The 11,917-nt window shown below is 38.3% G+C and overlaps 1 pseudogene; it reads right to left on the bottom strand.

Moving 5' to 3' along the window:
- Positions 1 to 318: 318 nt before the first annotated feature.
- LOC149142213 (mitochondrial outer membrane protein porin of 36 kDa pseudogene) lies at positions 319 to 1,077 on the bottom strand (annotated as a pseudogene).
- Between the last annotated feature and the right edge of the window lie 10,840 nt (positions 1,078 to 11,917).

The raw sequence follows: 11,917 nt of genomic DNA on the forward strand, positions 1-11,917 counted from the left end.
CACTGATAACTATAAGTGCGACCTGCGATAGAAGTCTCCTTAAGTCACTTTAGAACAAGTCACATCACTAGGCTGCAGGGGCAGGGGAGGGTTGTGAAAGCGATTTGCGACATCAGCCTGGCTGCATCTCATGGTTACAATACAAATAGGAAAACAAAACAAATGTTATTGCCAACTGAGGATGCAACTCGTGGCTTGAATGGGTTTAAGACCAAGGTTGAGTACATCTCCAAGTTCTAGTTTTACTGCATATCAAAAGTGTGACTTGTTCAAATTCACTTAAGTTCACAAATTTCATTTTTCCAACAATCCCTTTCATTACTTTTCTTTTAGATCAAATGAAAAACAAGTTTTGGCACTCTTATCAAGAGCCTTGGTGTCAAATTTTCCAAAATTGTTACTAGCTATTTAGGCCTCCACTCGTGTCGAATAAGTGCACCAAGTTTCCCACAATTGTGAAGTCATGATTTCATTGTGGTAAGATGATCAATAGCATGAAAACTCCCAACTGTATAAGTGTTCTCATTTGTCGAAAACTTGTGGGTGAATTCAACCACTGTTGCAATCTTGGAAATAATATTATTATATGTGGATAAAGGAGCTTCACAATGTTCCTCTTATCATTTAAAGTCATAGGTGAATTATACTCAGGATTTGAAACACCATTGCCTACATTTTACTTTGAAAATGTGCTTGACACAGTGTCAAAGGCCATCTCATCACCAACTGAAATTTCATCATTTCCAAGTGCACTAGAGACCTTGACAATGGGAGTAGGTGTCAAACCCATGCATGAGCTCAATTCCACATGATCATGAAAGTACTTCAAGTCCACCTTGCCGAACTTATGATATGGTATTTTGAAGCTAAATATAGTTTTTGCGTGTGGAATGGGTTGATCAAGAGTGATTGTTGTTAAGATGTTAGAATTCGTATCAATTTTCACGACGGTCGTGTTTTAATACTTGGGTAGATCTCCAGAAATAGTTCCCCTCTATTTACATCAGTCGATGCCAACGCAGGCACACCTTCTGGTTGCTTCTTTGAGGATCTAGAATGTGATTTTTCGACCTGCATGTTTATAGAGTGATCTAGTCGCAAATTTGGAAAGGAAAGGAGGTGTGAGTATCTAAGTCGCATTTTGGACGTGCGACTTAATTCACAAAGCAATCTGGAGGTGCCTCAATTCAAATTGCCATTGGGAAAGCGAATAAGACCAAGTCACATTTACAAATGAAATGGAACTGTGATTTTTCCAATAATGACAAGTAATGTTGTAACTTATATTTAAACAATTGATATAGTGATTATACTCAATGCGTTGCATCATGAGATTTAGCCGACTTCATTGGAAAAGATGTCGAGCGTATGACAGAGGACACTCACGCATGACATTGTTATTAATGCATAAAGCAATTTTGCAATGGTACTCAATGCCCTTTCAACTTAGACCTTGAAACGTTGTATATGCATAATGTTGCTGAGGGAAAATTTCTTCAATGCGTTTGACGTTTGTCTAACGCACTTTCAACACATCATTCCAATAATACTCTCATTATCTTCTCGTCAACATGCTTTTCTTCCAATGTATCTTTTAAAATAATACTTTAAATATCCTTCAACCATGTGTTCAATAGATCCCTCTCAACTTGAGCTTGTATTATTCCTTAAAATGATTGTGGTATGATGCTACCTCTATTAGCATGGTCGTATCACATTTTAAAAAAAAAAGTGGTTTCTAACACCTTTTTAGTGTAGCATATATATGTTTGATTTTAGAATTTTGGGTTCCATATTAATTTTGATAATGTTTTTCGGATTAATCAAATCATAAGTTGTTTATTTTGATAATGTTTTTCAGATTAATTACATTATAAGTTGTTGGTCGGGGTTTCAAACCATCTAATGTGGTTCATCCTCATGACAAAGGTGAAAAAACAATCAATCAAAATGTTTAAATAACAAAGATGCATGCGGTTCCATAATTAGCCGTTAGGAATTAGTCGTTAAAAATTAGTTGTTGAATTAATAAATTTATATATTTATTATTATTTTGTTTTATTTTATTTTTATTTTTAATTAAAATAATATTGAATTCAAATCATTTAAATTAAATTGATAATGATAGAATAAGGAATGTATATTTGTAAATGTATCTTCATAATTAAAAATAAGTTTAATCTATTTTTATCAAATAGTTTTTAAATAAGAGTAATAATATTTATCAATTAGTTTTAAATGTTATTATGTTAAGATATTGGAGAATATTTTAATAGGAATAATAAAATAAATAAATAAATAAAAAGAAAAAAAATTACGAAGAGAGGGCAGGTATCTAGTCCCATGGTTGTGAAAATTTATATTTGTTTCTCAACCATCTTAATTCCCAATCTGACTCCATCAAAGTCACGATGGAAATCGAGGTAGATGGATGTTTTCCCTTTCTTGATATTCTCCTCTCTAGAATGAATGATTGTTTTGTTTCTCACCAAGTTTTTCGCAAAATAACACATACCGAACAATATTATCATGCCAATTCTCATCATTTTCTAGCACAAAAATTTGGAGTTCTCAACACCCTTGCCACCTGTGCTCTAAGAATTTCTGATGAGAATCACTTAGAAGAGGAAAAATCTCATCTTCTGAAAGTTTTTGAAAATCATGGCTATAACAGGCAATATGGCCTCAAAGCTTTTCAAAGGGCTAGTAAAGCAGCAAGGGTTAAATCTTATTGTGATGATATAATCTTCAATGTTAAGCCTTCATTTATCAAGGGCATCACCGATAATATTTCTCATATTTGTTGAAGTTTCTAAGTCTAACAATTAGAAACCATCTATGTACTTTCTGATTTATTCTTTCCTACTTGTTCTGATTAATTAACAAGTTATTTACCATGTAAATACTAAAAATGAACACAAGTACATGCTCAACACATTACAGATCATCAACTAAAGGAAATAGAAACAAACAAACAAATGACACCGTTATTGTTGGACTAATGTCCCCGGAAAAACCCAATGCGGGAAAACAGTGTAGCTATCTGAGGGTTTGATTTATTAAGCAGTTTCAGAATACAATTTGGGTGCCAAATCTGGCTCACCCAACAGAGAATAATCTCAGCAGTAGTACCTCTCCTTCAGAGACAGATGCTCCGACTGAAACCCCAGATAAACACTCCAACAGCTCCTTAGCTCAAATCTGCGCCACGAAAAACCCCAACGTCAGCCTCTTCTGCCCTCTGCGACAACTTTCCCAACAGTTCCGACAGTTCCCAGTAGTTTCAGATTCTTCCCTCTGCGTGAGCTTTCCCGGCTGTTCCGGTAGTTCCGGCTTCTTCCCTCTACGTCAGGTTTTCCGGCTGTTTCGGCAGTTCCTGATAGTTCCGGCTATTCCCGAGAGTTCTGGCTTTTGCCCTCTGTGTCAGCTTTCCCGACTACTGTGCTGATCCTCTCGGCACAATCTCTGCCTCTCAGCTTCCGTATTCATTGCCCCTCAGCTGCAACTCTAGATCACTCTTTAAACTTTCTCAGCAAACCCAGCCCCAGAAAGTCGAAATCTTGATCTCTTGGTGTGTTCTCCAAGTGACCCTCAAGCCTCCTCTTATACTTTTCTCGTTGACAAATCAACGACCGAGATTAAGTCCCTAATCAACGAATACGATTAGATGTGGCTTGATCCATGACTTTTGGACCATTCTAACACAGTTTTATATTAATTCATATTAATATTTTATTTTCCCTAAGTTTAGACTTGGGGATTCCATTAAAAATATTAATTATTTTAATATCTCCTAAACTATTTAGAATCTGCCCAAACCCTTTCTGGGTATTAGAGATCTCACGTGCCTTAGCCTCTCCATAAATTTTCGTGACTAGAGCACATCTAATGCTACCCCAAATCAACAATATCCTAAAAAAGAACAAAATTTATGCTACTTTCAAACCCCTCAATACCATTAGAAATTCTCTTAGATATGTTAAAGACTCTGTAAACCCTAAATATATGAAAGAGGTCTACTCCATCCTGTGTTCCTGTGGGATTCCATACATTTGGGAAACTGGTCGCTCCATTAACCAAAAAATCCAAGAACATGCGACAGATATTAAGCACAATCGTTCCCGTTCCTCAACTTTAGCTGAACATGCGATGAGATCCAAACACTATGTTTGCATTGAAGATTCTTGAGTCATCTCTAGGGTTGATCACTTCCATCATAGAAAGCTTAGAGAGACCATTGGTATTGAAAAAAATGCTATTAATCGTAACAGGACGATGATCGAAAGTTAAGTAGGAGCTGGATCCCTGCGCTCTCTTTGTATTTTTTTTAATTAATTAATTAATTTTTATTTTATTTATTATTTTTTCATATATATATGAGAATATTTTAATATAAATAAAGTAAAAAGATATATATATATATATATTCTCCAATATTTTAATATACTAACATTTAAAACTGATTGTTGAATATTATTAATCTTATTTAAAAAATATTTGATAAAAATAGATTAAACTTATTTTTAATTATGAATATACATTTAAAAATATACATTCCTTCTTCTATTATTATCAATTTAATTCAATTGATTTGAATTCAATATTATTTTAATTAAAAATAAAAATAAAATAAAATAAAACAAAACAAAATAATAATAAAATATAAATTTATTAATTCAACAACTAATTTTTAATGGTTAATTCCTAATGGCTAACTTTGGAACCGAATGCATCTCTGCTATTTAAACATTTTGATTGATTGATTTTTCACCTTTGTCCCGAGGATGAATCACATTAGATGGTTTGAAATGTCAACCAACAACTTATGACGTGATTAATCCGAAAGACATTATGAAAAGTAGCGTATATATGTCAAGGGAACACATCATTTGAATTGAGGCATCGTTAATTAAATATAGTGTCAATCATTGTTTGTTATACATGCATTGACATACTTATGGAGTCCATACATGCTACTAAACTCAAATACGGCCTTTCCTTTATTTATATTACCTTTGTATCATTTGACATTGAGACTTGCATGGTTTAATTTAGGACAAGTTCATTACTCGCCTTGTATGCACAATAATGAAATGTGTTAGTAGGGCTATGTAATACAAGGCAACTTTTACAAAATAAAGCATAAAGGTCTTAAAACTACAGTAAATGAGAAATTGTAAAAAGTTTGTTGTAACTACCAGAAATGTTTACGTAAATACCTATCTTCACAGAACTTGACATTTAAACACTCTAATGGACTTATTAGTTGCAGGTGGCCCTGACATGCCATGAGATGTCTGACATGATGGCATATGAGCAAAGTAGTGCTTCACACACCCTAATGTGAATAGAATTAATCCACTATCATTGAGAAAAAATTCCTTTGCCTCATTACAATGCATATCATAAAAGGATAAAATTTTGAAGTCGCACGAGACTCCTAATGTGTCATAAACCTTAATGCATCAATGAGATCCATATCTAGGATAGAACACTAGGAGCGAGTGTCATTGCAAAAGCATAGGCATCAATAAAGTTTGATAACAATCATGTTTATGCAAGGTCTCACCGGTTCGAAGTCATAAGCATAGAACCCTAGGACCTAAACAAGCAAAGGGGGACCCAAAAATTTGGTGATAGGCGAAGTTTTTAGGCAGGGAAAATTTTAAGGATGGAAATTTTGTTTAGAAACCTTGGCGAATATCACTAGTCCATGATATGCCATTTATAAAATGTTTGGTGGTATTTCTGTAAAAATATTCAATTTATAATAATTTTATATAGTCTCTATATAGATTTTTAGCGATTTTGAAGGTAAAATAATTTTATACTGTAAAATTTGGGTGGAACATTTTTAGAAAAATGGAAATTAATGAATATTTTTTTTGAAAAATAATGGAAAATTAGCCCACTTGCAAATATTAACCCCTAAAGTTTTCCCTGTTTTTAGGGTGTTGTTGTAGCGGCTACAACATGTGGACATGAGCATAAGAGTTGGATGTAGAGCTCTACTAGTGTTATTTGGAGGAGGTTCTCCAATTATATTGGGAATTATTTTGTAACTCATCTCTATTATCTCTTTGGGTGATGTGCTCCATGCTCATATTTGGTGTGCACAATGTGTTATCATGTTATTTAAAATACTTTGTTCATAACATTGTCTAACCCTAATAGTCGAAGCACAACCATACATCCAAACCATATGTTTGTGTCCATAATAATGACCACACTGATCTTTATATATACATATTTTTACTCATTACACATGTTTTGGGGCGCCTAGTAGGCTAACCCCAATAAGACATACATTTAACCCCATATATCCCCCTCTTGAGGCTATGACAAATTTTAAAAGAGGTAACTAACATAAAATTATAGGATGTGCAAGAAATCAAAGATGAATTGAAGGACACAAAGGAGTACTTGAGGACAAGGGGATCAGTTACCCAATATGTAATTGGTTGAGAAGATTCATAAGTTAAAGCAACAAAATATGATAAAATACAAGAGGGACAATGACAATTCCAAGGAATAATTAGGAAGGAAATGTTGAAAATGCAACAAGATGATGGAGCTTAGTGAAAAGAAGTCGCCTTCACTAAGTGGGCCCGCAGGTTATTTTTGGCGTAAAGTCTATTTTTAGAGTATGTCTATTTTTAGACATATGGATCATGGTCTATGAGTTGCAGGATGCTATTTATGGATGATTGGCCATGTTGGTAAAAATAGATGGACCTCTATTTTTTAGACATATGGGCGGAGTCTATTTTTAGACTGCTAGTCTAAAAATAGAACAATCAAATATTATTAGCTCTTAATAATATTTGGACTATAAACATTATCTTATCCTCTTGCAGCACTTCAGTTCGAGCTATGGATGTGGCACATGCAACTGCCAGAAGGAAATACACTTTTCCTATGGGTTAGTTGAGCTATTGCATGATGGACTTCAGTTAGAACTCAAGTGATTGAGTTTGGTGGAGTTGATTGAGGAGTTGATGGAGTTGTGTTCAGTTTGACTTAGTTGAACTAGTTGTATTTAGTCTAACTGCCAAATACACTAGTGATGAGTGATGTGAATTAATTATTAATTAATTCACTAATTATTAACTCATAAATCAACTAAAGAATACATTAGTTAACTTAGTGCATGGACAGTTCAGAGGAGACAAGTGTTAGAGGTGGGTGAAAGGGTGAGACTACTATCAGTTGTGACTATAGTTGTTTATGAGATTTGCACAATCATTGATGGATATTGCCAATGAGGATTGCGCAGTACAAGCCAAGGGAATTCGAACTTGGATCTGATCAATTCTCAACTTGGATTGCGCAGTAGAGGCAGGCAAACAGTGGAGGAGATTTGAACCCGTGACTTGTTCAGATCTAAGCTAGTTTGTGTGTAGCATGTGGAGATAGTACTGAGTACTTGTGAGGAGTATTGTACTATGTATTGTTACATGTTCTCTATCATTATAATATACAGATAGCTGGGGGTTTTTAGCTATATGCTTTCCCCATTACATACTGTGTTGATATGTGTGATTGATGTTTCAATGTGCGCATGCGATTGTTTCTTAATTCCGCAAATTGATGATCAATGGTAGAGGAGGTTATGTATTATGCATGCATTCCGCAAATAGCGTATAATCAGGATAATCTCTGTGAATAAGTGTTATATTATTAAAAATTTCTACATGGTATCGGAGCGAAGTTGATCATCATATCTATTATTTAGAAAGTGATTACATTTTATTTCTTTAGGAAGAGTCTGTAATCGGGCCAGGTAACCTCTGGATTCATCCTTCTTTTGGAAGGTGAGATATCTAGTAAATTCCCATACAATCAATCTCTTTACGAGAAATAATTTGTTCTCACGAATTTTAGATCAGAAGTGGTTGAGTTTTGAGCTGGTGGAATTCGAATTTGCAACAGTGTTTTCTTGGTGTCGAAGTTGAAATGTCTTTCAACGGATTGCGATTGGAGTATGCCATTGAAGGCGGCTCGAATTATATTGCATGGAAAGACAGGATGGAGGCGGTGTTAGATGACAATGGGTTGAAGGAGTTCATAGAGGCTGAGGTCCCAAAGCCTATTGATGCTGCTCAAGTTGAGGCTTGGCAAAAGAATACAACAAAGTGTCGAAGGATTATGTTGGAGGGCGTGAAGGATCACATTGTATCCAGCCTGCATGGAAAGGCTTCTCCATACTTGATGTGGAAAGCGTTGACAGATTTATTCCAAAGAAAGAGCGACCAGAGGAAGTTGGCGCTCAAGAATAAACTCAGAAACATTAAGTGTGAGAAAGGAGACAATATGCCCAAGTATCTCACGAAGTTCACCCAATGCCGGGATGAGCTGGGAAGTGTGGGGGTGACTATCGATGATGAGGACTTGGTGAGATTGGCTCTCCTTGGTCTTCCGAAGAGTTGGCATTCCTATCAGGACTTTGTCAATGGTCGGGAGAAATTGCTAGGATGGGAGAGACTTTGGTCTGATCTTGTGCAAGAGGAGATTAGGCGGAATACCTGGGATGGATCTTCATCAAAGGCATTTGATGAAGAAAATTGTGCTTTGGCTGCCAAAGAGAAGAAGGGGAAGAACAAGAAAGCTTCTCATTCTGGTGCGAAAGGCAAGAAGCAGGACATGTCCAAGGTGAAGTGCTTTCACTATCATCAGCACAGACATTATGCCACAAATTGTCCGTAGAAGAAGAAAAATAAACAAGCTGCTGGATTTGTAGCGGGAAAGGCCTTAGCCTCACAGTTTGAGCTGGATTTTTCACTGATCGCATGCTTGGTATCAAGTGTGATGGGATCGATATGGTTTTTGGACAGTGGTGCATCTTTTCACATGACAGGAGATCGAGATTTGTTTTCTGATTTGGATGAGAAAGATCTTGGAGTGCACATCGAGATGGGCGATGATGGTAGATATAGTGCAACCGGTATCGATACCATTTCCTTTGAGAGGGAGTTTGGTAAACCTTTCTTATTGAAGGAAGTGATGCATGTTCTAGGATTGAAGAATAATCTTATCTCTGTGGCGATGTTAGAAGACAAGGGATATGATGTTGTCTTCAGCGAGGGAAAGGATTTCCTGCGCAGTAAGACAACTGGAGAAACCCGAAAGATAGGGGTTCGAGTCAAGAACCTTTATCAATTGCATGTAGATGGATGCACAACAATGGCATGCAAGGCAGAAGGATTGGTGAGTCGGAATGATGGCGAGCTGTGGCACTGGAGATTGGGCCACCCTCACCATGGAGCCTTGAAGATACTGCAGCAGATTTCTACTGGGCTTCCTAAAGGCACTCTTGCGCAGTCAGATCAGTGCAAGGGGTGTACTTTGGGAAAATTTGTGAAAGCCACCTTTCACGAGAAGGATAGTCACGCCACGACGATCCTTGAGAGAATTCACACAGACATGTGTGGACATTTCTCAGTAGCTTCGACAGCAAAGCACAAGTACTATGCGATCTTTGTTGATGATTTCTCTCGAAAGTGCTGGATCTTCTTCATGCAGAAGAAGAGCGAGACATACTCAAAGTTCTGTGAGTTCAAAGCACTGGTCGAGAAGGAATCGAGGAAGAAGGTGAAGGCTCTTAGGAGCGACAATGGTGGTGAATTCATCTTTGGCGAGTTCAAGGACTTCTGCAGCGCAGAAGGGATTCTAAGAGAGCTCATAGCTCCCCATAAACCACAACAGAACGAGGTTGCTGAGCGGAAGAACAGAACGATGGTGTGTGCTGCATGGTCGATGTTGCATGATTAGGGCCTACCCCTTCACTTATGGGTGGAGGCATGCAATACTGCAGTATATCTGCAGAACCGTTGTCCTCACAAGATAATTGGCATGAGTACACCCGAGGAGGCTTATTTTGGTAAGAGGCCTGATATTTCCCATTTGAGGATTTTTGGTTCTCCTGTTTACATGCATGTGACGAAGGATTCTAGGAAGAAGCTGGAGCCGACCGCAGAGGTTGGGATATTTGTGGGGTACACTGATATGCCCCACAACTATCGTGTGTATTTTCCAGACAGTCGCAAGACTGTTGTGCGACGGGATATCAAATTTCAGGAGGAGAAAGCCATGAAGTGTTCACTTGAGAGGGAGCCACACTTGCATGCAGATGAGGAGCTATTAGTTCCTAAGGATGAGCTTCAGGATGTGGATCAGCCACAAGATGAATTTCATGGAGTGGAAGAGACCACTCATGCAGCGCCAACCATCAGAGGGTGAAAGCGCACTACAGAAGCTGAGCGACTGGCTCAAGATGCAGAGAAGGTTGTAGGACCACCTACAGCACAACATAGACAGAGACAATCACCTAATCGGTACACTGGATACATGGCTCTTGTGAGAAAATGTGTCGTGATTGAGCCATCCTCTTTTGAGGAAGCTGTGGGGGATCCCGCATGGGTAGATGCCATGGTGGAAGAGTATGATTCGATTGTTAGAAATAGTGCATGGGAGATTGTCTCAAGACTGGAGGGGAAATCAGTGGTGGGTTCGAGATGGATCTACAAAGTGAAGCAGGCAGCTGATGGGAGTGTGGAGAAGTACAAGGCAAGATTTGTTGCCCGAGGATTCTCACAGATAGAGGGGATCGATTATGAGGAGACCTTTGCACCTGTCGCAAGGTATTCTTCCATACAGATGATTCTTGCTCTCTCAGCGCAGATGGGGTGGCACATCCATCAGATGGATGTGAAGACTGCGTTCCTTAATGGAGTCATTGAGGAGGAGGTGTACATAGAGCAGCCCGAAGGTTTCGAGATCTTCAGCAGTGAGTCGCATGTGTGCAGGCTCAAGAGAGCTCTGTATGGGTTGAAACAAGCACCTCGTGCTTGGTACACACGGATAGATAGTTATTTCACCAGACTTGGATTCTCCAAGAGTGAGGCGGATCCTAACCTATACCAGATTGTGGTGGAGGGTAAGTTGCTGATCATTATACTTTATGTAGATGATTTGATTTTGACGGGAGATGAGCTGTTGATACTTTCATGCAAGGAGGATCTTGCTAGAGAGTTTGAGATGAAGGACTTGGGCCTCCTTCATTATTTCCTGGGATTGGAAATTTGGCAGCGCATTGATGGACTATTTGTTTCTAAGGGTAAGTATGCCCAAGAGATACTGGAGAAGTTCAACATGCATGGCTGCAAGCCTGTTGATACTCCTCTTCCTGGAGGTTGGAGGAAGGAGGATGCTACTTCAGCGGAGGTAGTGGATGCCACTGTTTATCGAAAGTTGGTGGGGTCGCTTATGTATCTCGTCAATACATGCCCCGATATATGCTATGCTGTTAACCAACTTTCACAAGCTGTGGTTAAGCCAACCAAGCTCTTCTGGAAGGCAGGCAAGCATGTATTGCGTTATCTCAGAGGCACATCAGGATATGGATTGTGGTACATATAGGAGGATGAGGTGAAGCTATGTGGCTTCACGGATGCAGATTGGGCAGGGAGCCCAACAGACAAAAAGAGCACATCTAGAGGGATCTTCAGTATCGGGTTGACAACAGTTTCTTGGTACAGCAGGAAGCATAGATCCATGGCACTCAGTTTAGCAGGGGCCGAGTATATGGCAGCAAGTTTGGCTGCGTGCAAGGCTATATGGATGAGGAAGATCCTGGTCGGGTTGTTCGGGTCACACTTGGAACCTACTGTGATTTATTGTGATAACCAGAGTTGCATTAAACTCTCATCTAATCCAATATTTCATGATAGATCCAAGCACATCGACATCAGGTACCATCATATCAGAGATTGTGTGCAGCGGAGAATCTGTTACTTTCATACATTCCCATGGAGGATCAGGATACTGATATCTTGACGAAGGTGCTCACCAGGAGCAAATTTGAATAACACAGAGGCAGGATAGGGGTTGCAGATAATCCATATCTTGTTGAGAGGGA

The sequence above is a fragment of the Pinus tabuliformis genome, chromosome X, assembly GCF_031772625.1.
Source record: "Pinus tabuliformis cultivar Carrire ecotype Pingquan chromosome X, CPIR1, whole genome shotgun sequence".
NCBI classification, from domain to species: Eukaryota; Viridiplantae; Streptophyta; class Pinopsida; order Pinales; family Pinaceae; genus Pinus; species Pinus tabuliformis.